This window comes from Melozone crissalis, unplaced genomic scaffold, assembly GCF_028551555.1.
Source record: "Melozone crissalis strain CALT ecotype California unplaced genomic scaffold, PUWL_Pcris_2 ptg000014l_1, whole genome shotgun sequence".
NCBI lineage: Eukaryota > Metazoa > Chordata > Aves > Passeriformes > Passerellidae > Melozone > Melozone crissalis.
The window spans coordinates 1,978,283-2,001,523 of NW_026535792.1; the positions used below are offsets into that span (position 1 = coordinate 1,978,283).

The window sequence follows — 23,241 nt, forward strand, 5'->3', positions numbered from 1 at the left end:
TGTGGGAGGCTGGTCTCTTACCCAGTTTCCTTTATAATAAAAGGAGTAATAGCTGTGTGCAACTGAATTTCTCTGCTGTTTTTGTTAGTGGATCAAATTCCTCCCTGAAATAACCAGCTACAGTTCAGCTGAATGAAGGCTATGGCTTCATTTGCATCATTGCATAATTATTTATTTCAGCCTTACAAAATCCTTTGTTTATTTTTAAATTCACATCATACTAAGCAGAAAATAATGTCATGCCCTGGAGCAGTGCAGAAACCCTGATTAAGAGAAATAGTGGACACTGAGAATGATGGTAATACACAAAGGAGTAAGAGTGGAATTTGAGTTCCTATAGGTCACGATTTACACAAACCCCTTGGTCACTGGCCAGTTCTTAACTCATTTTGAGTGTCCTTTTTATTAGGATTGGAGAGCAGACTTAAAAGCTGTATTAATGAAAAAAACAATTGGCATGATTGAACCAGGCCCTAAATGCATAGTGTCTGTTGGAATTAGATGAACAATTCCTGCATATTTTGCTACTGTAATGCAGGATTAATGTTTTCTGATCATGTTTTCATTACTTGTTCTTTGAGAGCACTGAGACAATTTGAGTGAATCTTTGTATTTGTAATGGGTCCATCATGTGGGAAAAGATAAATGAATGTGATTCTTGCTGTCCTTATTTGGAGAGATCAGGGATGGATTGGGAAAGTCAAACAAAACCTGGGCAGAACTGGCTCTAGTTCAGACTGTATTTTCTACACTGCCTACAACTAATATGTTTGTATTTGATTTGGACACTTTGTATTGGTAAAAGGGAGTCAGGCATAAATGAGGCCAACACTATTATTCAGTGTTATTAATGATGTTGTCTACTCTTAGTTCCTCAAAAACTAGAAAACTAATAAATTTTACATATTGGAAAAAAATCACAGATAAATCAAACAAATACATAAATTCTTTAAAGTATTTAATATGTGTTAAGAGGACAGGATGATGAATTCAATATTGAAAACCAATATCAAGTTTACAATTATGTACCATTTATCATCACTGATTGCACAGACAGAGTATTATTGTGGGGAACAGAATGATGCATAAACTAAAACCCTGATTGGTTTTCTAAAAAAAAAAAACCAAGTTAAAATTCATGTTATGTCTGAAAAGCTTTGTTTTTCTTTTTCAGGCATTATTTTCAATAGTAATTGTTCATTCAGACACAAATGATGCATATTTAATTTCTTGGGGTTTGATATTAACAGTATAATCATTTTCCAGTGTTGATAACTTGTGCTTTTACAAACACCAGCAGGATTCAGTTTGCTGTTGTTTCCTGAGGCCCAATTTCCCCTTTAAGCAAAAAGAACATATGGAAAATAAAAAAGTGGAGAAGAACATGTTTAAATTGGACATGTAGAAGCAAGCAACTGAAAGCAGCAAAATGCTCTTGAAAGGTGAATGGACTTTGAAGAGAAAACATGTACAAGTGGCTGGTTTTACTCAGCAGATCTTTTCAAAGGGTAAAATTCTGCCTTCCCAAAAGCCAACAGCAGAGCTTGCAGTGACTTCAGTGTTTTCAAACTCCTGTTGTCTGTGTGAAGGACATACCTGCTCACCTTTATGAAAGAGCTGCTCTTCTTTAAACTCCTGTCACCCCAGCTGAGCTCTGGGAGAGGAAAATGAATTCTTCTCTGGCTCACACTTTATCAGCAGAATTATTAAGCAGTTTTCTGTGCAGAGTCACTCTTGTAATACACTCCTGAATTTTCCCCCCTTTTTTTCCAAATCTTTTTCTCATTTTCATGTTGGTGCTCAGGTTTCTTGGGGATAACCAGATATCATTTCACCAAACTGAAGCTGTGCACTCATAACTGAGAGTTATTTTGTCCTTCAGAATCTCAGCAACTCAATCTGATTTATGAAAGAATCTGGCTAAGCTTGAAGATTCAGCTGGAGTTTACAGAGTTATAACTCTAGCCTAGACTCATTGAGTCAACAATAATAAGAAAGAAGCCAAACTGTCTTTTTTATATATCTTTTTTGTAAACTACACATTTTAAAAACAGAAGCACTGAACTAGAACCAGTGTGCTGCAATCTAGTGCTGTTTGCACTGAATGTCTTTTAGAAGGTGGCTGCATTTAAATAGACACCAAGAAGAAATGAGAATTCCAGTAGTCAGCCTCAAATGGAGGAGCATCCATGGCCACATCCATTGGCATTTACTGACATCTACACCCCTGCAAGCAGACAACCATAGTGCAGAGAATGCCAGAACTTTCCATGGGAAATTACTGAGCTGGATGGGATTTTATATGAGCAAGAAGAGTGGGGCTGAATGCTTTGCCTCAAATATATGTCAAAAGTCATACAGCAGAATGTGATGTCTTGGGTTTCATTGGTGTCCAGAGAACTCATAGTTTGACAGGCCACTTCTTTGGAAAGTTTTACAGAGAACACTGAAAGACAAAGAAAAAAAATTGTCGCAGCAGGCTTGCCTAATTCATTTTAAGCAGTCAGGTTTAGTCTCTCTCTTCTTACCATTTAAAAAGGAAGATCAGGGATGCTAAATAGCTGCCCAAATGGAAACTGGTGACAAAACTGAGTTCTAAACAATGGCATCAGTATAGAGCAACTGGTGGTTTTTAATATTCTTAGACAAACAACAAAACCTAATTATCTTTATTTATTCAATAAATCAAGTTCAAATTTGATCTATTGAATTGTATTAAATATTGAAAATAATTTAATAAATGAACACGATTGCTAATTTATTATTGATATTCATCATTAGGATTTTGGTTAAAAATAATTTAAAACAGGTGGAGAAAGATAGTGAGGAATTCACCTCAGGTACCAGTACTGCTGCAGAACCTGCTTAGGTTGCCTTAGCCATGGGTAATGAAGAAAAATAGCTTGTGGAGCCAGGGAGGGAGCAGAACTGGGCCTGGGAAAGAGGTAGGGAAGGAGGAATCGCTCCAGCACCCAGGGATTCTCCAGGGCCCCATGCTGCTGGCTCAGGGGGCTGCTGCAAGCTCTCAGGAATGCTGCAAACCAACACAGCCCTGCAAGGCAAGGCTGGGAACCTGGGGGCACAAAGGCAGTGCTGGAGTGAAGGAGTTTTTTGGGAGGCTGGGAGGTTGCAGGGAGTCCCTGATGGAGCCAATGTACCACTCCTGGCCCAAACAATGTCCTTTTTGAAACACTGCCATCACCTGCAGTCATGCACTGGCACGTGACCAAGAAACACACAGTGCAGGACAAAGGATTTTGGCAGCCTCATATGGACATAAAATACTGTACAATGTGGGGATTCATCCTGTGGCTACGGTGACAAAAAATGTTCTATTAATCCTTTTGGTCCTTTATCAAAAAGGCACTTGGTCTTGTGTTTCTTGCATACTGAGATGTTAAAAAAGCAGGATCACAGCCAATATTGTTATTCTAATTAGAATATAATCAGTAATAGTACCTAACACAAGTAGAGCATTTCATCTTGAAAAGCCTGTGCAAGCATAAGATTGCTGGCTAAGAGCTAAGTTGGTGCAGCTGTTCAAATCACCTGTCATGAGCCTTTTGGTCTAATGATTTTAATCATTATGCATTTGTAACTTCTGGTACATCTTTCAGGAAGAAAATGACAGCCGTGGGGTGCGACTCATTCCCTGGCTGATGCCTCCCTGAGCATGCGGTGGCACTGAGCCACCCGGGAGCAGCAGCGATGCAGTCGATGTGACAGAGCAAGGGCAGATGCTCTGGACGGTAGAGGATGCTAGAGCAGAGGTAAATTTTCCACGGCGCTTTTCCCCATTAGCATCCCCTGAACCCCGCGCGGTATCAGCTCGAGGCAGCGTCTCCCCGTGCTGGGGCTGCTGTGGGCACTGCGAGCTGCGTGTGCCCGCCCGTGTGTGCCCGCTCCGCCAGCTGCGTGCGTGCCGCTGCTTGCAAACCCGGCACCTTGAAATGGGTCCAGAAGTTTGCATGATCTCCCTCTAGCACATCCGCGGAGTCTGAGGGGTCCCTGCTCGGGAGATCGCGGTGTTTGAGCCGCAGGAGGCAGAGCCCTGCTTTCCCCCATCTCCTGCCTCTGCTGAGCCACCAAGTGTTTCTGCCTCGGCTACAGTTTGTCTCCTCATTCCCACATGTTGGGGCGGCAACCTTGGGATGCCGGGGTGGCAGCCTGATTCTTTATCCTTCTAGGCTATTGAATGTATTTTAATTTAATCGGGCAGAGAAAAAACCCCAAAACACATACACAAAGCCCAAGGCATCAGGACTAAATCCCCCTTCCCCGAAACAACAAACTGTTAAATAAATAACGAGATGCCAAACCAACCATCACCAAACGAATAAGCCAAAAATCAGCGTCAGCGCCGCAGGAAACGGGAAAGTTTCTGCGCTCTGAAGCTGGTACCGCACGTCAAAGCGAGAATCCAGGGGGAGGGGAGCGGAGCGCAGCCTCAGCCCAGCGCCTGCGAGAGCCGGGGATGCGCTGGTGCGCCCAGCCCTGCATCCCGGAGCGACTGCCCGAGAGATGCTGCTGTGACTTGGTTCTGCGCCGGGAAAAGAGCGGCTCCGAGCCCCCACCCCCGTCTCCTCCCGCCCTCCTCTTCCTTCCCCCTCCCCCGGGTCCTGCGGGGAGGCGGGCTTAAGGTGGGTCGTGTGGCCGCGGTAACTTTCCTAACAGAGCCAAAGAGGCGCCCGGAGTCCCCCGCAGCAGCATCGCCGCCCGTCCTGGGCACGGCACCGGCCCCGGCGCGGCCGAGGCTGCTCGGGCTCCGCTCGCCGCCTCCCGCCGCCGTCCCTCGCCGCAGCCCCGCGGAGCCGGAGCCGGGTCCCGCCGAGGTAGGTGCGAGTCGGGACAAGCGCCGGGCGCTGCCGGGGACGCGGCACCGGAACCCCCATGGCCGCAGCTGCGGCTCCCCACGCCCCGTGTGTTCCTGGCGCTGCTGCGGGGCAAGGAGCATCCTCTGCACCCCCGGCTGCCAGGGACCGAGCCCCTGCCCTGCTCCACCTGGAACTGCCCAGGCAGCCAGGACGAGCCGGGGGGAGGCAGTCTCTCTCCAGTCCCTTGCCTCAATCTTTGCATTCTCGTTGGTGCTTTTGGAAGTGCTGAGCTAGGAGATGTGCGCGTGGGTGAGATCTTACGCCTTTATTAGGACTCCCCCCTATCAGCGCTTCTCTCGGAAGCCGCTTCCTGCCCCCCGCGTGGTTTACTGGGGTGTTGTATCGGCACGAACTTTCTTCTGGTTGCAGGAGACAGATTTGGTCCCCTCGTGTCCCCGCGTGTCCCCGTCCTCGGGCTGCTGCGCCGCGTGGGCGAGCGGACTGGGGCTGGCGCTCGCTGCTCGGATTGTAGCGGCCGTGGTGGCTTCCCCTGCGTGTACCTGCCGGGGCTCCTGGTGGGAGAAGGTGTTTGGGGCAGGGAGAAGTTGTAGGATGCAGTGTGTAAGCGACACCTGCGTTTCTAGAGCCTGGCAAGGGGGTGGAATCTCACTCTCACTGGCGCTACTCGCTGCTGCCAAACATTGCCTTCTTTGCCTAGGCAGGGCTCTGGCCACGCTGCCAGATGGTTCCTAACAAAGAGAGAAGTTTGGCAGTGTCAGGGCACGGGCTCCCAAAGGCAGCGCTCAGCCCGCAGGGACAGCGCACAGCTCCGGTGCCTGTGTTTGTCTGTGCCGGTACCCAGCGCTGGCGCGGGCACCTGACTGACCCAGAGCGGTGCGCAGGGCATCAGTAGCTGGGAAACCAAGGCTGACATCGCTCCGCGGTAAATAAATCTCCTGTGGTCACTGTGATCACTGCATGCTGGGCTTAGCCCATCCTCCCCTCCCCACAGGAAGAAAGTCCGGAGTTAACGAAAAGAAAGGCTGATATTCATGTTTTTATTGCCCCTTGACAGAACAGAAGTATGTAACACATAAATTAGCCAGAATGGAGCAGCCTGTCTGCCTTCCACGACCTGTCAGATGGGGGAGATCCCACCCCCTGTTATACTCAGTCCTCTATTTTGGCAATAGAAATCTCAGGGTTAGGTGACTGGAGGTTATGTCTCAATTTCACATCATTGGGCTAAGGAAATCTGACAAGATCTATGCTGGGATAAAGTCTGAGTCAGAATCCTTTCCATGCTTAGATGTCTCCTAGAGCCTATCCAGAGCTTTGCTGTCCCTCTTGCTGTTTGGACTTTCCTCCCATGCCTACTTTGTTATTAAATCCCACAATTTTTCCTTCTCAGAGTAGTTAATGCCTGCTGGATGGATTCTTTCAGGTCTATTGCCTTGGTTATAGTGCTGCTAAATAAAGGTGACCAAACCTACTGAACAGCCTCACCACAGGGTTGGATTTTAGCCAATCTTTTACAGAGCATGGATCTGTTCTTGTTTATGAACAACTTGATGTTCATGAGTCCCGCTCTGGAGTCTCTTAAAGTTGGTGTGGGACACCTGAAATTGTCTTTGATGAGGTTAATAAATGCTAATAAGCATGTGTGAAATACGTTTGCAAAATCAGTTTCATGGCTTATTTGTCAGTAACAACCTCTGGAGGCTTCTTCAGTGTTTAAACTCTTAAGTTCAGTTTTATTTCTACTTCTTGTTGATACCTGAGTAAATTTGTTGCAGAATTGCAAGAGTTTTATGGTGAAAGTGTTTCAAAATATGAAACATTGAAAATGGTCATATAGCCATGACCTGTTTTTCAAAGCGACCTCAGTATTGTCTTTATTTCCAGTCACTCCCAGTCACCTACTTTAAAAAATTTGGTCATTTTTGTTAAAAACCCCAAATTGGCTGATGTTAAATACTCACTAGTAGGCTGCATTACGTTGCTCCAGCATTTTACTTATGAAAGAGGCCTAATTTGATCTCTTGTTTTTTTTAAAGTTAAATATAAATTAATTGTCCAAAGAATCAAACAGAAGCCAAAAGTCTCTTTTAAGAAGTCCCATATTTACTGTGAATGAGGCACTCAGCTATTTTCACTTTGAACAATCCATCGTGCTTTAAACACCAGGCAGCAGAATTAATATTTAAGCAAATGCATACGGCAAAACTATAAATCACTGCAAACAGTTAATTATATTGGAGCTGTGAAAATACCTTCGAGTACAGTCTGAAACAGCATAAACTATTTCTCTCTAGTGTGATCACAATTCTTACAAACCTTTTATCCTTGTATGTGAAATCATTTCTAATTCTGTGTTCCCGCTAAGCATGTGCTTGGTTATTGTTTTCAGAACCATGTGGTTTGGGTTACTATTTGAATATAATATTTATGATACTACTTTGGTTGTTCAGCTTAAAAAGGGAAGTGCTGCATACCATGGCATATTAAAAAGCTTCCATGTAATTACTACTTTTTGCAGTACTGCTGTGCAAATCTCTGGGTCGGGAATTTAAATGGAGATTTTACAGAGTTCACAGTTACTGTATATAAAAGCCATAAGTCTCCTTCTCGAAACCTGGGGGCTGGGGGCTGCAGGCACTGGGGAGTGTGGAGTGTGGTGCCTGCACTGGTTTTTACCTTTTTCCTATTGCAGCATCTATGCTTGCCATTGGCCTTTGTGTACTCCCAGGTGCATGGAGTGTGGTGGGCTCCCCCAAACCATCATCTCCCCCAAAGCAAATCTGTCCCCTTTGGGTCTGAATTACCTATTTACATATTTACTGTCATATTGTCATCTCATCCAAACATGTCTGTTCTGCTTGTACCTCACAGAGGAGTGCATGAATGGGAGGCAGTTCCACTGCCCCTCTCTGCCTTGCCTATCCATGCAAAGGAACCTGGGAGGCTGCAAGAGGCAGAGTCTGTTGCCAATTCAAAGCCAAAGCCCCTGGGAGATTCTTCAGGGATGGTGATGGACCTAAGACCACACTGTAGATGCCTGTAGGATTCAGGTCTCACAATCCCCTTACATTTCCTGCCTGGTCTCCAGTTGCTGCTCCACCAGAATTCCATTGTCCTGGGAGACACACATTGGATCTGGTGCCCAATGCAGATATCTTGGTTTTCCTCATGTGTCTCAATAGCATTTGGGATCCCTGTAAAGCCACAGCATCCTGCCCTATCTCACATATTACAAAGAATGGCTAATAGTAAAACCCTTATCAATGAAATAGTTACAATTACCATTGTGGATAAATGAGTTCCCCCCAGAAAGGCTTGTTCAGACATTAATGGAAAAGATAGAAAAAATTCCCCCTCATTGTTCTATGCCCTGCAGACTGACCATGCTGCCAGATCCACCCGTGTGCTCCTTTGCACAAAACTGATTGAAACTTCAGTGGAGAAGTTCTGTATGTTAAAGAGTGAGACATGAAAAAGCTTGTAGAAAATTAAAAGAGCCAGTCTCAGAGGAGACAAATCCCAGACAGAATCAGTTTGAGATTGCCAGGAGAGTTCAGCCATATGACACTTCTCTGTGAGTCCTGTGAGCAATGTACAATCGATGTGTGCAGGTAGAGAGGAGGAATTTTGTTTAAGAGCTTGTAGAATGTGACCGCTACCTTATGAATTACAGATAAAGTACTAAATTCATGAAGAGACAATATCCCACACTGCTGTGAAGATCAGGCTCAGTAGCTGTGAGAGTGGGTACAGCCCAGAGAATCTGAGGCATTCAGTCAAGATGACCAACACAAGTGCAGAATTCTCCAGGATGAGTGTGTTTACAAACACTTGGGTCTGACCAGTGGAGCTCAGCCCTCCAGGCAGGTTCTGTAGTCTGGCTGCTGCTCTAAAGGGAAGCTATTGAAATTTGTATGAAAGCTTCTTTGTGAGTGAGGCAGAGAGGTACAAGATGAAGGTCACCACTTAGCCCGCTCACAGAAATGCAGCAGGAATGAAGAGCTCACCCAGCTCACACCAGATTGCAAACAAGAGCAGAACTTTAGGGCTCACTTTTCCCTCTGCAGTAAGAACTAGCACTGAGAATTTCTCCTGGCACCAGCCTGAGAACAAAAGCTAATGAATGAATGAATAGGCACGAGGCTGAAATGAGATTCACTGCTAAACATGTGCTCTGCCTGGAGGAGGAGTAAGAGAGTAGCTGAGTGAAAATAGTTCTGTGCTCTAACTTCACATAGTTCATTTTCTAGTTCTTTTTTCACCAAAAACATTTCATAAGGGCTAATAGTCACTCCAAAAAATATTTTAAAGGGTCAAAAAGACACCATAAAACTTGTCAGAATATGACAGCTGACAGGTTGCCCGAGTGAGAAATTTGTAAACAAGTTTGTGTTGTTTTTTTGTTTTTTTTCTTTTTGCCCTGTTTGTTTTATTTTTGATTTTTATTCTTTTGATATTTAACTGGTAGATATGAGTGGAAATAGGTTCAGGTTCTCCTAAGCTCAGATATTCAGAAGTTTTGCTTAGCCTTTTATCTTGGATTCCTTGTTAAGATCTAGACTTTTGCTAACCTCCTGCTTTATCACAAGTCTTACAGAATTTAATTTTTTGCAAGGTTTATGGAATGTTGTGAACGCATGAAAATCTGATTTCTCTGGAACACAGATAGTAGGAAAATGCTATAGAGAAATAATCAGGTGGAGTATTGGAATTCACAGTGGCCTCCTAAAGGGGCCAAACTAGGAAGGGAAATTAACAGCTTTAAAGCTTTTTAAAGAGCTTTAAAGTTAGAGGATATAACCTATTTCTGTAGATTGTAGGGATGGATAAGGTTTTTTGGGAGCATATCCTACCTTTTTTATATGTTTGAGTCTTTAACATTCACATCTGGTTTTGAGACAATTACTTGAATAATAAAAACTATTGTATGGATGTTGCTGTTTTAAGAGCCTTTAAAGCTTTGTAGAGGTTTTGATACAAATATTTTTTTACCAGTATAAAACATGGAGGTGCACTGATATAAATCCAGTGTAAGCATGAGGAGAATCAAGTTCTTTATCATGCTTTAAAATCTACCAAGTGAGGGAAGCATGGATGATTTGTAAGTAGTCAACTGGCATATGGTACCATTATGATAACATCATGTTCACAGCACTTTCCAGATTGATATACAACCTTTCTAAAATAAGCTCTGCAGAAAAATAAAGAAGAATGTGAAGTCACTTAGCAGCCAGCACGCTGTTGGCACAGCACAGGACACTGGAGGTGACTCCTCTGACACTCAGTGTGTCACCTGAGTTGCGCATCACAGTGTGGTACCTCCTGACAGGCAGTCACTCCACAGAGTGCCCCTGCCCCCGTGTGCTGGGCTGGATCCTGCTCTCTGAATGCTCCAGGAATTGCTGCTTCCATTGCCATTCCACAGCCCTGGCCAAGTCCTGGGGTTAGCACAAGCTGGGGGATTGGTTTCTCAGGAGGAAGTCCAGAGTTAAGCCTTTGTTAGCAGTGGAAAGAGAGAGGCTGGGGTTACCTGGGGTTGGAGGCTGAATTATCCTCTAGTTCTGGATGGAAATATCCAGACTGAGATGGAAACTGTCTCGTTGACCTGCTGTGTCATTTATGGTTCTCGAGGAACAGGAAAACCATAAATATTCTTAGAAGCAGGAGCCTTGACAAGACAAACTACAGCAATGTTTCACTTTTCAAAGGGCTTTTATCTACTTGCCACAGCTAGCTTAATTCTGTTAAAGAATTAAGACAATAATACTTTATTGTAGCATAAATTTTACTTTTGTTTGCCTTCATTTAAATGCACAAGCTGTAAATATCATTTTAAAGAAGTGCTGGCTGATTAATTTGAACTTGTATTAACTTCTGTGCGTTAAAATGGATATGGCAAATCAAAACCAATAAAGTCATAACGCCTTCCATTCCTCAGACTGAGGACAAATATCTGATGTAGCAATATTCTTCACCCCTTCTCCACTTCTAATTTCTTTTTTATTGCAAATTCCACGTAGGCATTTTAGCAACAAAACAGGAGCAGTCAGTTATTTTATAGACACAATTCAAGCATCAGAAAATTTAATTTTTGGTGTTCTTATGCAATGTTTTTACCAAACACTATGTGACCAGTCATGCTCTGAAACTCCAAGGAGAGAGGAGTCCTATGCCTGTATTTATTTGCAAAGGTTTGGGTTTTTGGAGGCTTGTTTTGGCAGGGGATGTTGCCTTTAGGATGAGTTGCCTTCTGGATGTGACACCTGCCCCCCTCCTCCATGGAGACCTAGGGAATCCAGGCAGTCCTTGGCAGGCTGCTGGTCCTGAGCAGGCCAGGCCAGGCATCCAACTTTGGTACTTCAATTTGGAGAGATGGATCCCACCCTTCATAATAATGCCTGCTTTTCATTTTACTTGTGAAGAAAGACTAAAAACCTTATGGTAAATGAATGAATGAACAAATTTGAAAATTATCATTTGTAACTCTGAGCTTCAGTTTAGACATGATGAGTTTTGATAGCTGTAGTGTTCCAGAATGACAGAGCTGAGCACACAGCAAGTAGGAGCAATGGTTTTGCTGTTTTTCTGTAAGCTTTCCCTGATGATTTTTGGATGTAGCCCTAACTAATGGAGGTAATCTTTCAGCTGGAAATGTCATTGCACTGAGTTATGTTGAACTTGTTTTGAGGAGCAAAGTACTGTAACTGCAGGCACTGACCAGAACTACTGGTAATAACTTTGCCAGAACACTGCAAAATACTTGAAATTAAATACTCCAACAAATCAGTTTTCTCTGGTGGTGGTGAGTGTAAATTACCTCAGGAAGTCCTTTTGGGTTGGATTCTTTAGTGCCATTGTAGTGTCTTAAATTATGTGTTATATGTTGGACAGGGAAGACATCAGTAGCCCATAGGGTGTGTTAATTGAGTAGTAATTGAGAAGTAATTAGATGAAGTCTGTGCAGTGAGGGCTACTGGGAATGTCACCAAAATGACAAGAGGGGTAAATTATATTTATTAAATTATATTTATTATAATTGATTTATATAATTTATTAAATTTTATTTACAAAACATTCATTTATAATAAATACTGGTGGTCAAATATGCAGGAAGATTGTGAGTTGCACATGGAAGGAGACTCATTTGCAGTGCCTGTTGCAGGAGAGGATCCATCCACTTGTTACCCAGCACTGGGTTATGAATGCTGCAGGGCAGAAATTGTGATTTATGGGAACTGAGGTCTGTGCAATGACAAAATACCATCTGCTGTTTGTGGTCAGAAGGTAGCAAATGAGTGAATGCAGTAGGTGTTCTTAACAGTTGAGGCAGATGCTACATCCATTCCAATCCACAGGAATCTGGAAAGTTTTATTTTTCTTACTCTATTTTGATTTATATTGTACCACTCTGGCTCATGAAGATGTAAGTGAAATTTATTTCTCAAAATATGTTCCGTGGGATTGTTTGTGGATGATCTGAGCCCAGCCTGGAAACTGAGCTTGTTCCTCTTGCTCTGTAAGATGCAAAAAATGTGGGAAAATGGAATAAGGGGCAAACAATGTTAAACACAAAGGCAATGGGAAATAGCCTGGCAGGCAGAGGTGTGTGGGCAGGAAGGACACAGAAAGTCACTTATATATAGAAAAAAGTGAGAAAAAGGAACACAATTCAGAAAATAAACATGAAGGGACAAAGAGACAACTAAATAAAATTCAGTAACAGATTAAAGGCTCCCTCAGAATCACTGACTTGAGAATGTGAAGTGAGGAACCAGATCTGTGTATGCTGTGCAAAAGCCTTTTGCCTGACAGAAAGAGAGAGGAATAATTAGCAGGAAGCTGCTGCACTGAGTAGTGTCCAGCATCTAACACTGATGGTTTCTAGACAATCCAAGCATCCTCCCAATTTTTTGCAAGTGGGTTTTCCCCTGCTCTTCTGTTGTCCTGCAGGTCTTTTGCTTTATCCTCCCCAGCCTTCTTTTAGGCTTTCTTAAGGATTAAGTTTCCCACTTGAGGGACAGCTTGATAGAGCATTAACCAGAGGAGAATTTTAGGGTCTGTGTTCCCCTTGTAGTACAGAGCTAAGGTTGGGGTTTTCTTTTACATGCAGGCATTGAAAGGCAGGAGATCTACTTAAAATAATGTGCACTGGAAGCTGAGTATAAACTCGTAGTTGTGTTGACTTTTGTAAGAGAAGCATGTTTGCACAGGGACTGTGAGTGGAGCAGGCTCTGGTGCTCACACCCAGCCCAGCAATGAGCAGCTGCTGAAGGGGAATATCCCCAGCCTGCAGAGGTGCTGCTGGGGTGTAAGTGCTGCTGACATAGCCTGGTGTATTTAGCCAAAGGGATGTGGAAATGAAATGTTGGGCTCTGATTGTTCTGTGCTGCTGAACTGTGCTCAAAGCAGCACCCAGAGAGGGAAGGAGTGGTGTGTCTGTGCTGCTTTTCCTCCTGCTGATGGAACATAGGCTCAGTTTGGACATTGTTTGGTTTTGCCATTGCCAGCAGGCAGCACGATGCCTGGATTAGTGCTGGATTTACTTCAGTGAATCCATTTGGGAACCATGGAATCATAGAATAACCTGAATTAGGAGGTACCCACAAGGATAATTGAAGTCTGACTCCTGGCCCTGCACAGGGCACCCCAAGAATCCCCCATGCTCCTGAGATCTTTGACTCTCTTTACAGAAAAGTTACTTTTTAAAATTTAAAGGCATCTTCTTCCCATATTTCATGGTGCTTGCATACCACTTATTTGTTCCACTGGGTGGCAAAAATAAGAAGTGCTGTGAAGTCTTCAGTCCTGCATCAGAGCTCTGGAGAAGAAATGGTGCAAATCAGTGTGCATAAAAATAGCCCTGTTAGGAGGGAGGGGTGAGCTTGACTCCTTGTGTGAGAGGGTGAGCACATCTGCTCTCCTGAATCATCCTGGGGAGCAGTGTGGGGAATGCAGCCTGTAGAAGTTGTGTCACTTCAGGTAACTGCTCCAGCCACAGGCAGAAAGGTGTTTGAGCAGATGTGGTCCCTGCTCAGCCCATCTGACCCAGCCAGGAGAGAGCAGAGCTGCAGTGTTTGCATTTCACACTGAGCCCCAGCTGCCAGCTGGACTCTTCCCAGCTAAAATCTTGGACATCTGTGTAGGAATTCAAAGTAGTCTTGTGTTGCATGTTGCCTGTCATACAAGAAAAAAACTACTTTGATACAAGTATTTTCTTATATTAGCATAGTAGCTTGTCATTCACTATGTAGGAATTAATAAGGAACAAAAAGTTCTTCATGTCTAGCTAAAGCTAATTATTCCAAGGGATGGGAAACCAAGGAGTTTGGAAATAGGATAAGGTGGTCTTGTGCCATTCTCCTTCCTACTGTAATATTTTCAATAGCACACGAGAGTTCAATCCATACAATGTAAGCCAATAACATATCCTGTGTTGCTCACTGGTGTGTTTAACACACTTTAGAAGTTTTCTGTGTGAAGGAAAACACTTTTGGTTGTTTAAAGCCTCTCTCAAACTGAGTTTCAAACCAAGTCCATGATGGTGGGAAGTGCTGGCAGCTGAGATATTCAACTGCGCTGAAGCCTTGTGTTCTCTGAAGATGACATTTTCAGAGATATGTGGGACAGTGAGTATTTAAGGACACACAGTTTCTTTGCATAAAATATAGAGGACTTATTCTGCTTGAGACCCCTGAGCACTTTAGTAAATTTGATATTAAGTAATAAATGTTACAATGAATGTTGTTTATTTGATAAACCTAGTGCCAGAAAAAGTGATGTGTTACAGGACCAGGAAAGGAGGAGCCTGTCCTTGGCTGTGCCAAAGGCTGCCTCTAATACCACTGCCTTCTATTTTTTGGGCATACTAATGCTCCTGACATTTTTTTAAATCTTAACATATTTGTAGAGTGCTCCAAGATCCTGTGCAAAGTTCTTGGGAGCACTGTAGGCATCCCTGGGCAAATTAGTCCTGCATTAGCTATAGATCAGTCTGCTCTGCTCATTTCTCTTAATTTTATGGAGGTGACTGCTGCCAGTTGCTGCTAAATCCAAAGCCAAGTAGTTCTGTTCCAGTTTGTTGCTGTATTTTGTGCATTATTGGATGATCATTGCTTAGTTTCAGAATATCTGATTGTTTTCTCAGCTATCTGAAGTCTGCTTGAAAATAGAACTTGATACGTAAACAAACTTTTCTTCTCTGATAAAATCAAATTGGATTTCCTTTTAATTTCTAATCAAGCAGAAGCTTTCATAAAAAAAAAAAATATTGTGAGCAGGAGAAACTCTTCCAAGAAACTATTTAATCTTAGGTCATCTGTGGCAGCATTGATTCCACTCAAAATGCCCAGAAGATGAACACAAACACAACATTATTCTAATTATTTAAAATATTGCTTGCTGTGATAGAACTGTGAGATACACACATCTCTTTTCTTCAGCTGGGACAGGATCTGGTTTTGAGCCAGTGTTTGATGTCAGGTGTCTGTTGCTTCAGCTTTTCTAACACTTGTAACTCATTAACAGCTTCACTGAAAACCAGCTGAAGTTAATGAGTGTATTTCAAAGGACTCAGGATTTGGGCCTAAATAAAGAGGCTCTATGCTGGTAAATGCTACTCAGTGTCATTAAAATATATATAAATTAAATAAGATTCTGTTGCCTAATTTAGAAACCAAAACACAACCCAAACTATTCCCTCAAAGTGAAACAACTTGTTTTAAAAAGCAGCATATAATGGAACTCCTAAATGCATTTCTAAATATGTAAATGCTGTTGAAGTCGCATTTATGTTCCCTTAGTCAAGCCACTTCCTCATGATATGTGCTGTGCTAATCAATATCCAAACAGAAAGAAATTGAACTTGCAAATGATGAGGCACTCCTTGGGTTTCTCCACTTGCTCCCTAAAGCTTCACATCAAACACAGGAGACAAATCTTCACATCTAAATAATTCATCTGCAAATGGTGGGAACAAGAGGAGAGGAATAAAAAGACAATGTTGTTCCATGCTAAAATACAATAATGCATTAAAATTAATCAATTTCCTCCTGCTGGGGAACAATCATTTAGAAAACATTTTAATTACCAAAACTGAATAATGGGATCAGTGTTTTTGAGAAGGTTGGATTCACCCTACTGAGCACTGGAGAATCCTCTTCACAGGAGCCCATAAAAATATTGCTGTTTTCAAGTTGCTGCTTTCAATCATGATACTTCTGGGGAGAAATTGGATTTTTTCACAGCAGCTTTTAAGGAAAACGTGGAGTGGACAGCAGGCCTGTGTTAACTGTTCTGTGCCCAGAGCTTGCCTTGCATGTGCTCCTGTATTTCTCTTTCTTTTGGATGAGAATTTATTGTGCATTTCTTAATACATATCTAAAGTCAAAAGTTCAAGCCAAAGAGTTTGGCTGCAACAACAGCCAGTGTTGTAAAGTTGTAAAAATACCATTCTTGTATCTATATTCAGCCTCACAAGGAAGGAAATATGCAGGAATCAATCAGTCCAGGCCCTTGTCTTGGCTGACAGTGGTGTTCCAGGAGAGTGGTCGTGGTTATTCCATTAGGGATAATGACTTTGGACTTCAGAATTTGCCATGGAAGAACCTGCTTTTCCCTCTGGTGCAGGAGGGTCTTGGTCTCCAGCTCTGATTTCCTGGGCATTTTTCAGAGATCTGAATGTTAGAGACATGAGTCACTAATTTTAGAACATCTGGTGACTCCCAAGGAACAGCCACTACCTGGCCATCTGGGAAAGCTGGAGGAGACTGTAACAAAAAATGTGTTTGTAGCAGTGGTTTCTGCCCAAAGACGGGGTATTTTTGTCTAGAACAGTTTATGTCACTTATCTATTTTTTTCCTATCAAACTGTGGAAGTTGGCTTTGCCATGAACATGGCATGGCAGGCACAAAGTCACATTTACCAACCCTAACCCCAACCATTATCAGATCACATTTACCAACAGGTGCCCAGAGAAGCTGTGGCTGCCCCTGGGTCCCTGGAAGTGCCCCAGGCCAGGATGGGGCACTTGCAGCAGCCTGGGACAATGGAAGGTGTCCCTGCCCATGGGACAGGATGGGCTTTAAGGTCCCTTCCCACCCAAACCATTCCAGGGTTCTCTGATGTGACTCTGTGAAGTGCCACAGCTGAGGGGATGGGAAGGGTCTCAAGGAATCCATTTCACAGGAAGATGGCAGAAAACTTTGCATGGGGTGTTTGTAGTGAGCGTGGGTGAGATCTGGGATTCGAGTCAGTGCCAGGGCTTGGCAGGGCTGTCCTGGAGCTTTTATTTCCCAGCTGAGGACACTGGGCAGCAAAGTGATGAAATAAAGGGTACCTGGGTACCTGTTGAAGATTGAGTCACCTGAAAGATGAGTTTGCTGAAGCTGCCCTGCACGAATTCCAGGATCATTTACACTGACTGGGGTCTTCAGTGTGTGCTCAGGGTAAGCTTCCATCTCAACACTTTGCTGAATAAGGATATTAAGTTTGCAAAGAAAATTAAAATAGATTCACTGAGAATGATGTAAATCTTTATGCTCACAGTAGGGCACAGGAGCAAAGTGAATATCCTGGTAATAAAAGCACCTTGTAACTCGTGGAATGAACAAAGTTCCCAGAATGGTTATTACATGCTGTATTTTCTATTTTGGATTATTGAAATAGAATTACTGAGAATTAAATTGTATAAAAGGCATTTTCTTTTTTATTTTCATAATTATTCTTTCATCCACATAAAACTTTTTTCTATCTTGAAATAGTCTTGGTTGGTACTGAAAATTGCTGTAGCATAAGTAAAACCAGTCTAATTGAGATTCATAAATCCACTTTTTAACAAGTACAATTAGGAATAGTTATCAGAGACCAGCTGGAAAACATTAGGGATGAAAATTTACCATAGGAGTTTTTTTATGTGTTTGAGACATTATTTGATACCAAAACCTAAATTAGATCACCAGAGAAATGAACCTGCTATTTGAAATCTAATTTGTACACAGAAAGTTAATTTTGAATATTCCTATTGGTAAAAATTTTTATTATTAGGTCTTGTTAAACTGCCTATTTTTAATGGAAGTCTGACTTTCACAATGCTTTTCCTATAATTAAAATATGAGAAGTAGCAACTTGATTATATTGAGTGCATTTATGTCCAGTGGCTGTGTAATAAACTTTGGTGCAAGTCAATTCTATTATCTATTATGATTTTTGGAAATAGAGAAGTTTATTTGGCCTAATTCCAACCCAACTCCATTCAAAGGAATTGTTCAGTTGGTGTGGCTGGGATGAACATTTTAGGGACCCAAGCACAGGGTTTTAAACAAATTCACATACAGCCAATTCAGTATCTATGACTCATATTTTAAAATTCTGTTAAGTAAAAGAGCTCTTGAGAAAATATATTTATTTCTTAAGAATTTAACAAATAATTCATGTTGGTTATGTAAAATGCTCAACCACAATCAATAGAGGAAATGATGGAAAATCTATTCTCAACTTTTGGTTGAGTTTTCAGTTTCCTCCTGTTGCAATTCAGGTTTTATTTGGAAAGTGCTGTTACCATAAAGAAAGAATGCTTTTAGCCTAATTGAACTGAGTGTCTTTAAACAACTTCTCATCAGTCAACTTTGAGGTGTTTTTTCTTATTTGTGGTTAATTGTATTTCCCTCCTGGAAAATTGGACAAATCAATGTAAAAGCCAGAAGATAATTATTAATTTTTTAGGACAAATAGGTAAGTCATGTTAGCTATAATAAGGCGTCTGTGAACAATCCAAATCAAGGACGTAAATTCACTGCAGTCAAATGTTTTACACCATTGATAAATTTGACACGTTTATTACTCATCTAATTAAATTGTGCATGCAGAGCAGGCAGGAACCAACAATGTATGCAGATGTCACATGGATATTTAGTACACTGCTGATTAAGATCAGCTCGTTTACATCACACTGGGCTGATTTGTTATGATCAAACAAAACATGTTCAACAGAAAAGACAATGATTGAGCCCAATTCCATCCTCTGGAAGTTGGAGACTCAGCGGTTTTACCAGGCTGTATGGGTGAATTTAGCAGGAAAGGAGGGCAGGAGCAGGCAGATGTTCTCTTGCAGCATTGTTTGGCTGGGAATGCTCTGGGAGCACACAGGAGGTGTGGCTGCACCTGTGGGACACCCTGCACTGGGCTGGGGACAGTTCCTGGACAGATGTAGGGACGTGTGGTACTCCTGTGGCCACAGTGCCCCAGGATTTGGGACAGAGAGCTCAGGGAAGCTGCTGAGGAGTGCCAAACTGTCCATGGATTGACACTTCATGTTTAAAGCTTTGTAACAACAAACCCATTGAGACAACAGCAGAACTCTCTGAGTTCCCATGGTGTTTGCACAGATCCCAGTCCCCACTCAGGGGGTTGTTTTTCATCTGCCCTTCCAATGCCTGCAGCAACACTCTCCTCAGTCCCTCAGCAGCAGGAGCTGGGCTCTCCCTTTTTGTCAGCCCTCCCCTGTAACCCATTCCACTGTGAGGCACAAGTGAAGGGAAGGAGCATCCCTGCCTCCTCCTTGAAAAGCCTTCCAAGGTTTGCTGTCAGCAAAGGGAGGCCAAGGTGGGTTTTCCTGAGCTGGGTTTTGTCTCTCTGCCTGCATAACTCAGCTCAAGCCATGACCTGAGTGACATCCAGCTCCCAGGAAAGAAGGGTGCACCCAGCAAGGACTTTGTAATCAATATTTTTCTGCCCAACTTTATGAACTGGGTTATCACCTCAGAAGGTGATTTTATTTGTTAAGTAATCAAACCGGCTTGTATTCAGTCCAGAGCCATTTGTATTGGGCAATTAATTACCACTTTTTATGCCTTCCAAATTTACTTTTGAAAGAATTGCATTGCCAGGGGCTTTCTATTTCTGGCAAGACTAGAGTAGTGCCAGGATTGGGGTACACACATCCATATGTGTCAGATCCCTGCAGTAGCCTACTTGTTTTATCATGGAACCCTGTGAAGGCAGTTAGCACAAGGATAAATACCAGGGAAAGCCTGTTCTTGCCAATAATGGAAAGCAGAGATGCGAAGACTTTGCTCATCATCTGGCTGGAACTCCAGAAAGCAAAATTCTAAATCTGGAGATTTTCTGATTCCCAGCCCTTGAGTCTGTAGTTTTTGGCACTGACTGAATCAGAGAGAATTTGAGACCTGGACTGGGACTGTTGAGGATTTGTAACATGAGAAGTGGCATTTGGGAATTCCATGTGTAAATGGGCAGATCCAGGGTGCTTTCCAGGCATCTCTTAGCTCAGCACCACCAGAGCTATAGACCAGGAAATAGGATGGAAACTGTCTAGATGACAGATCTCTGTTTAAGAAGAATAACCACAGGTTTCAGAACATTTGGAGGTAAAAGCAATCGTTTCTAGGGACTTTTTTGTTTCCTACTCTCAGAACTGTCCAGGAATCTAGTAGGATTTCAGACCTTTTATTACTTTGAGCTTTGACTTCTTGAGAGTGTAGGGGTCTGCTTGGTTCACTGGACTGTGTCTAAAACAAGAATCTTCCTTTCTGACCCTGCAGCCAGGAGGAGACAAGGAGATTGCTGATAAGAAGTTGATAATGCTTTAGTTTATACTAGTATGTTCTTTTAGAGCTAAAAAGCTGATGTAATTCAGCAGAGACACCATTAACTTCAGCAAATTTAAAGCACTTCTGTAAGAGAGCATGAAACTCATCCCATGATTTGATTTTGCTGCTGTATTTTCAATCTGGTTAGGGAATAACTCAATAACATTTTCCAGTCAGCTCCAAATTAAATGCAAAATCTTTGTTCTTCAACTGAATAACTTGTAACTTAGAAATAGCCAGAAATATCCTTCCCTGAACATCCTGTACCTGGAGGAAGTGTTGTGCCTTGTACAAGGAGCATGGTTTTGGCCACTGGTAAAAGCATATCTTATGGCTTTGTCTCAGAAAATACACTCATTTCAATCTGAAACTCTGCCATTACCTCTCTTAATTCACTTCCTTACAGAACTTACAAAGCACTTCATTTGTTTCTAGTTTTTAGCTTGTATTTTATCCTCTTTTTAGTACAAATTCCCAGCCTATAACTATGAGTTTATCAAAAGAAGTTGTACATATTCCTATACTGTTTGTGTTTCTAGGTACTCCTCCTTCCTTGTGTCCCACACACTCTGAGCCTTCCCAGACTTTACAAGGGTCCTTAAAATTTAGATTTTGTCCTGGTCTACTTTGGTGATTTTATCGCCTCACTGAATTCTTCAGTGGTGCAGAGGAAATGAGCATTTAGGACAAAAAGGAAGGGACCTTAAAGGGACCATTCCAGTTGCTTTAGGTGTAAGATTGCAGATGGAAACATGTCATTACTGATGGTCTTCCTCTTCTCTGGAGTTACAATTTTTTTCCCCTGACACTGCTTTCATTTTATTGCAAATTTTATCTCGATAATCAAATCCAGCCCAGTACTAGACATGAGGTCTCTTCTTGCTGTGGCCAAGTTCACATACATAATTCCTTTTAATACAGCAGCACATCAAGAGGAAAAGACACCACTTGGTGCTCTCAAACCTCAGCTTCAATATTAAAACCACATTCCTGGAGTAGTTGTACATGGATCTGTCTGGTGTCAGAACATGGAAAAGCACATTTTTCAGTCATTTAAAATACATCAGTCAAACTGTCTGAGTGTACCTGCTGGCTTCATTGACCCTCATGTTTTTAAGAAACAACTGGTTATTTGGATATAAATGTAGAACTGACTGACAAGATTGAGCACTTCTGATTTACATCATTTACAGTTTCTTTTGAAAATGAGGACATACTTTGTAGGCATAACTTACATTGAATTATCTTTGAACCATCTGCTGGAACATTGGAATACTTTGAGTGATGCTTTTCTGGTCATCATTAGGAAATATTTCAAATTGAAATCTTCCATTATGGGAGAGAAATCTTCAGGAAAATTACACTCTTGTAAGTTCTTAATGTAATTAGAAGGACTGTTCTCAGATCTGTGAGCAGGGGAGTTTAGGGAGAAAATAGGAGATAGAAACATACCTATATTTATATATAAAAAAATTCCGTGTATGTGTGTGTATCTATATAAAATAGATTATTCAATAGATTTTATTTTCTGGAGTTTCCATTCCCTTTATTTGATTAAAGAAAAGCCATTTTTTCCCATATTCCATGCCCATTTCCCTGGCCATACTGTCCATAGTAGGTGCATATTTAGGTATAGGTGGTACAATACACGTGACAGCAATGGGAATATCAGCAGCTTTCTGGAGAATTTAGGGTCAGTATTCAGTTGGGAGATTAATGTAAAATCATGTCTTTTTTCTAAGCATATAACAGAACAAAAAACCACAAATTACACCAGTACTTAAAACTTATAATTACCACAGGAGACCTCACCATAAACAGTAGGAATTTTCTGGGTTTTGAAGGCTTTTAAACTTCTGTGTGAGGAGCTGATGACCTTTGCAGTGTGCTTTTCTCAAGTAGCAGAGAAAGGTAAATTTGCCCATGTCAACTTCCAGTCATTTCAGATCATAGGGAGAGTATTTCTCAAATTTCCATGACAAAGCTGTGCTGAGATCATGAAAATGTTTCTTTGGTTACCAAAAGCTCCTTGCTTGAAGCTGCTAATGGTGCTGTGCTAAAGCCTCAAGCTCTCTCTCGGGTCCCCTGCACACCCAGCAGGTTCTGTAGAGCCCTCAAACAGTTCCATGCAGAACGTGACAGCCAGGGCTGCACAGACACAGCTCAGGGGAGCTCTCTGGACTCTTCATATTCAGCTGAAGGGCTTGTGTTATTCTGAGCTGGACAAAGCTGCCTCCTCCTCCTTCCCCTCCCCTGATAATCACCACAAGATGTTTGGTGCTTCCAAAAAGGCTGAGTGGCCCTGCCTGGCTCAGTCAGTTCTTTGCTTCTCCTGCTCTTGATGGAATGTCATTCAATATCAGATCTCTATTCAGTTCACTGCACAGCAAAGATTGCACTGGGTTGTTTGGAAGCCTCTTTTTTTCCTGGGGCAAATGCACCACATTGTGTAGGATTGGCAAAAGCTCCTGTTTTGTGTCTCTCTCTAGCTCGCAGGCGTGCCTCATCCCACCCTCTGCTGCTTTCCAGTCTGTCAGAGGCACCGTTGTCCCATTTTTTACTGGGGAAGCCACCTCGAAGTGCCTTTGATGAGAACAAAGGAATGGGCAAAGCCATGTGGCTGTGCTCAAGCAGGCTGGATGCACTGTGAACCTCTGAGACTTCAGGAAGGATGTCCCACGATGGTTTTTTGTCATGGAACAAGGATAGAAGAAATTTAGTGGATCTTCACTGGGGCAAAACTTGCACTGAGGCAGCAGCTCAGGGGAAGGAATGTAACAGAAAAACCAAAGGAAAGTGT

The 23,241-nt window shown here is 42.4% G+C and overlaps 1 protein-coding gene and 1 long non-coding RNA gene across 7 annotated transcripts in view; one reads left to right on the forward strand and one right to left on the reverse strand.

Annotated features, from left to right (window-relative positions):
- Positions 1 to 941: 941 nt before the first annotated feature.
- Positions 942 to 4,413, reverse strand: LOC128935086 (uncharacterized). The gene is made up of 2 exons (XR_008482915.1): positions 4,324 to 4,413; positions 942 to 2,446 (listed from the first exon to the last, which is right to left on the reverse strand). It is a non-coding gene; the product is annotated as an uncharacterized LOC128935086 (long non-coding RNA).
- Positions 4,414 to 4,573: 160 nt separating this feature from the next.
- MEGF11 (multiple EGF like domains 11) overlaps positions 4,574 to 23,241 on the forward strand; it is a 252,326-nt gene continuing 233,658 nt past the window's right edge. For 5 of the 6 annotated variants that reach the window (XM_054273113.1, XM_054273116.1, XM_054273119.1 and 2 more), the window contains exon 1: positions 4,769 to 4,832. The gene's annotated coding sequence lies outside the window, so the exon portion shown is untranslated. Of the gene's footprint in view, positions 4,641 to 4,768; positions 4,833 to 23,241 lie in introns of those variants that run through there. The other variant, XM_054273115.1, reaches the window with a different exon arrangement.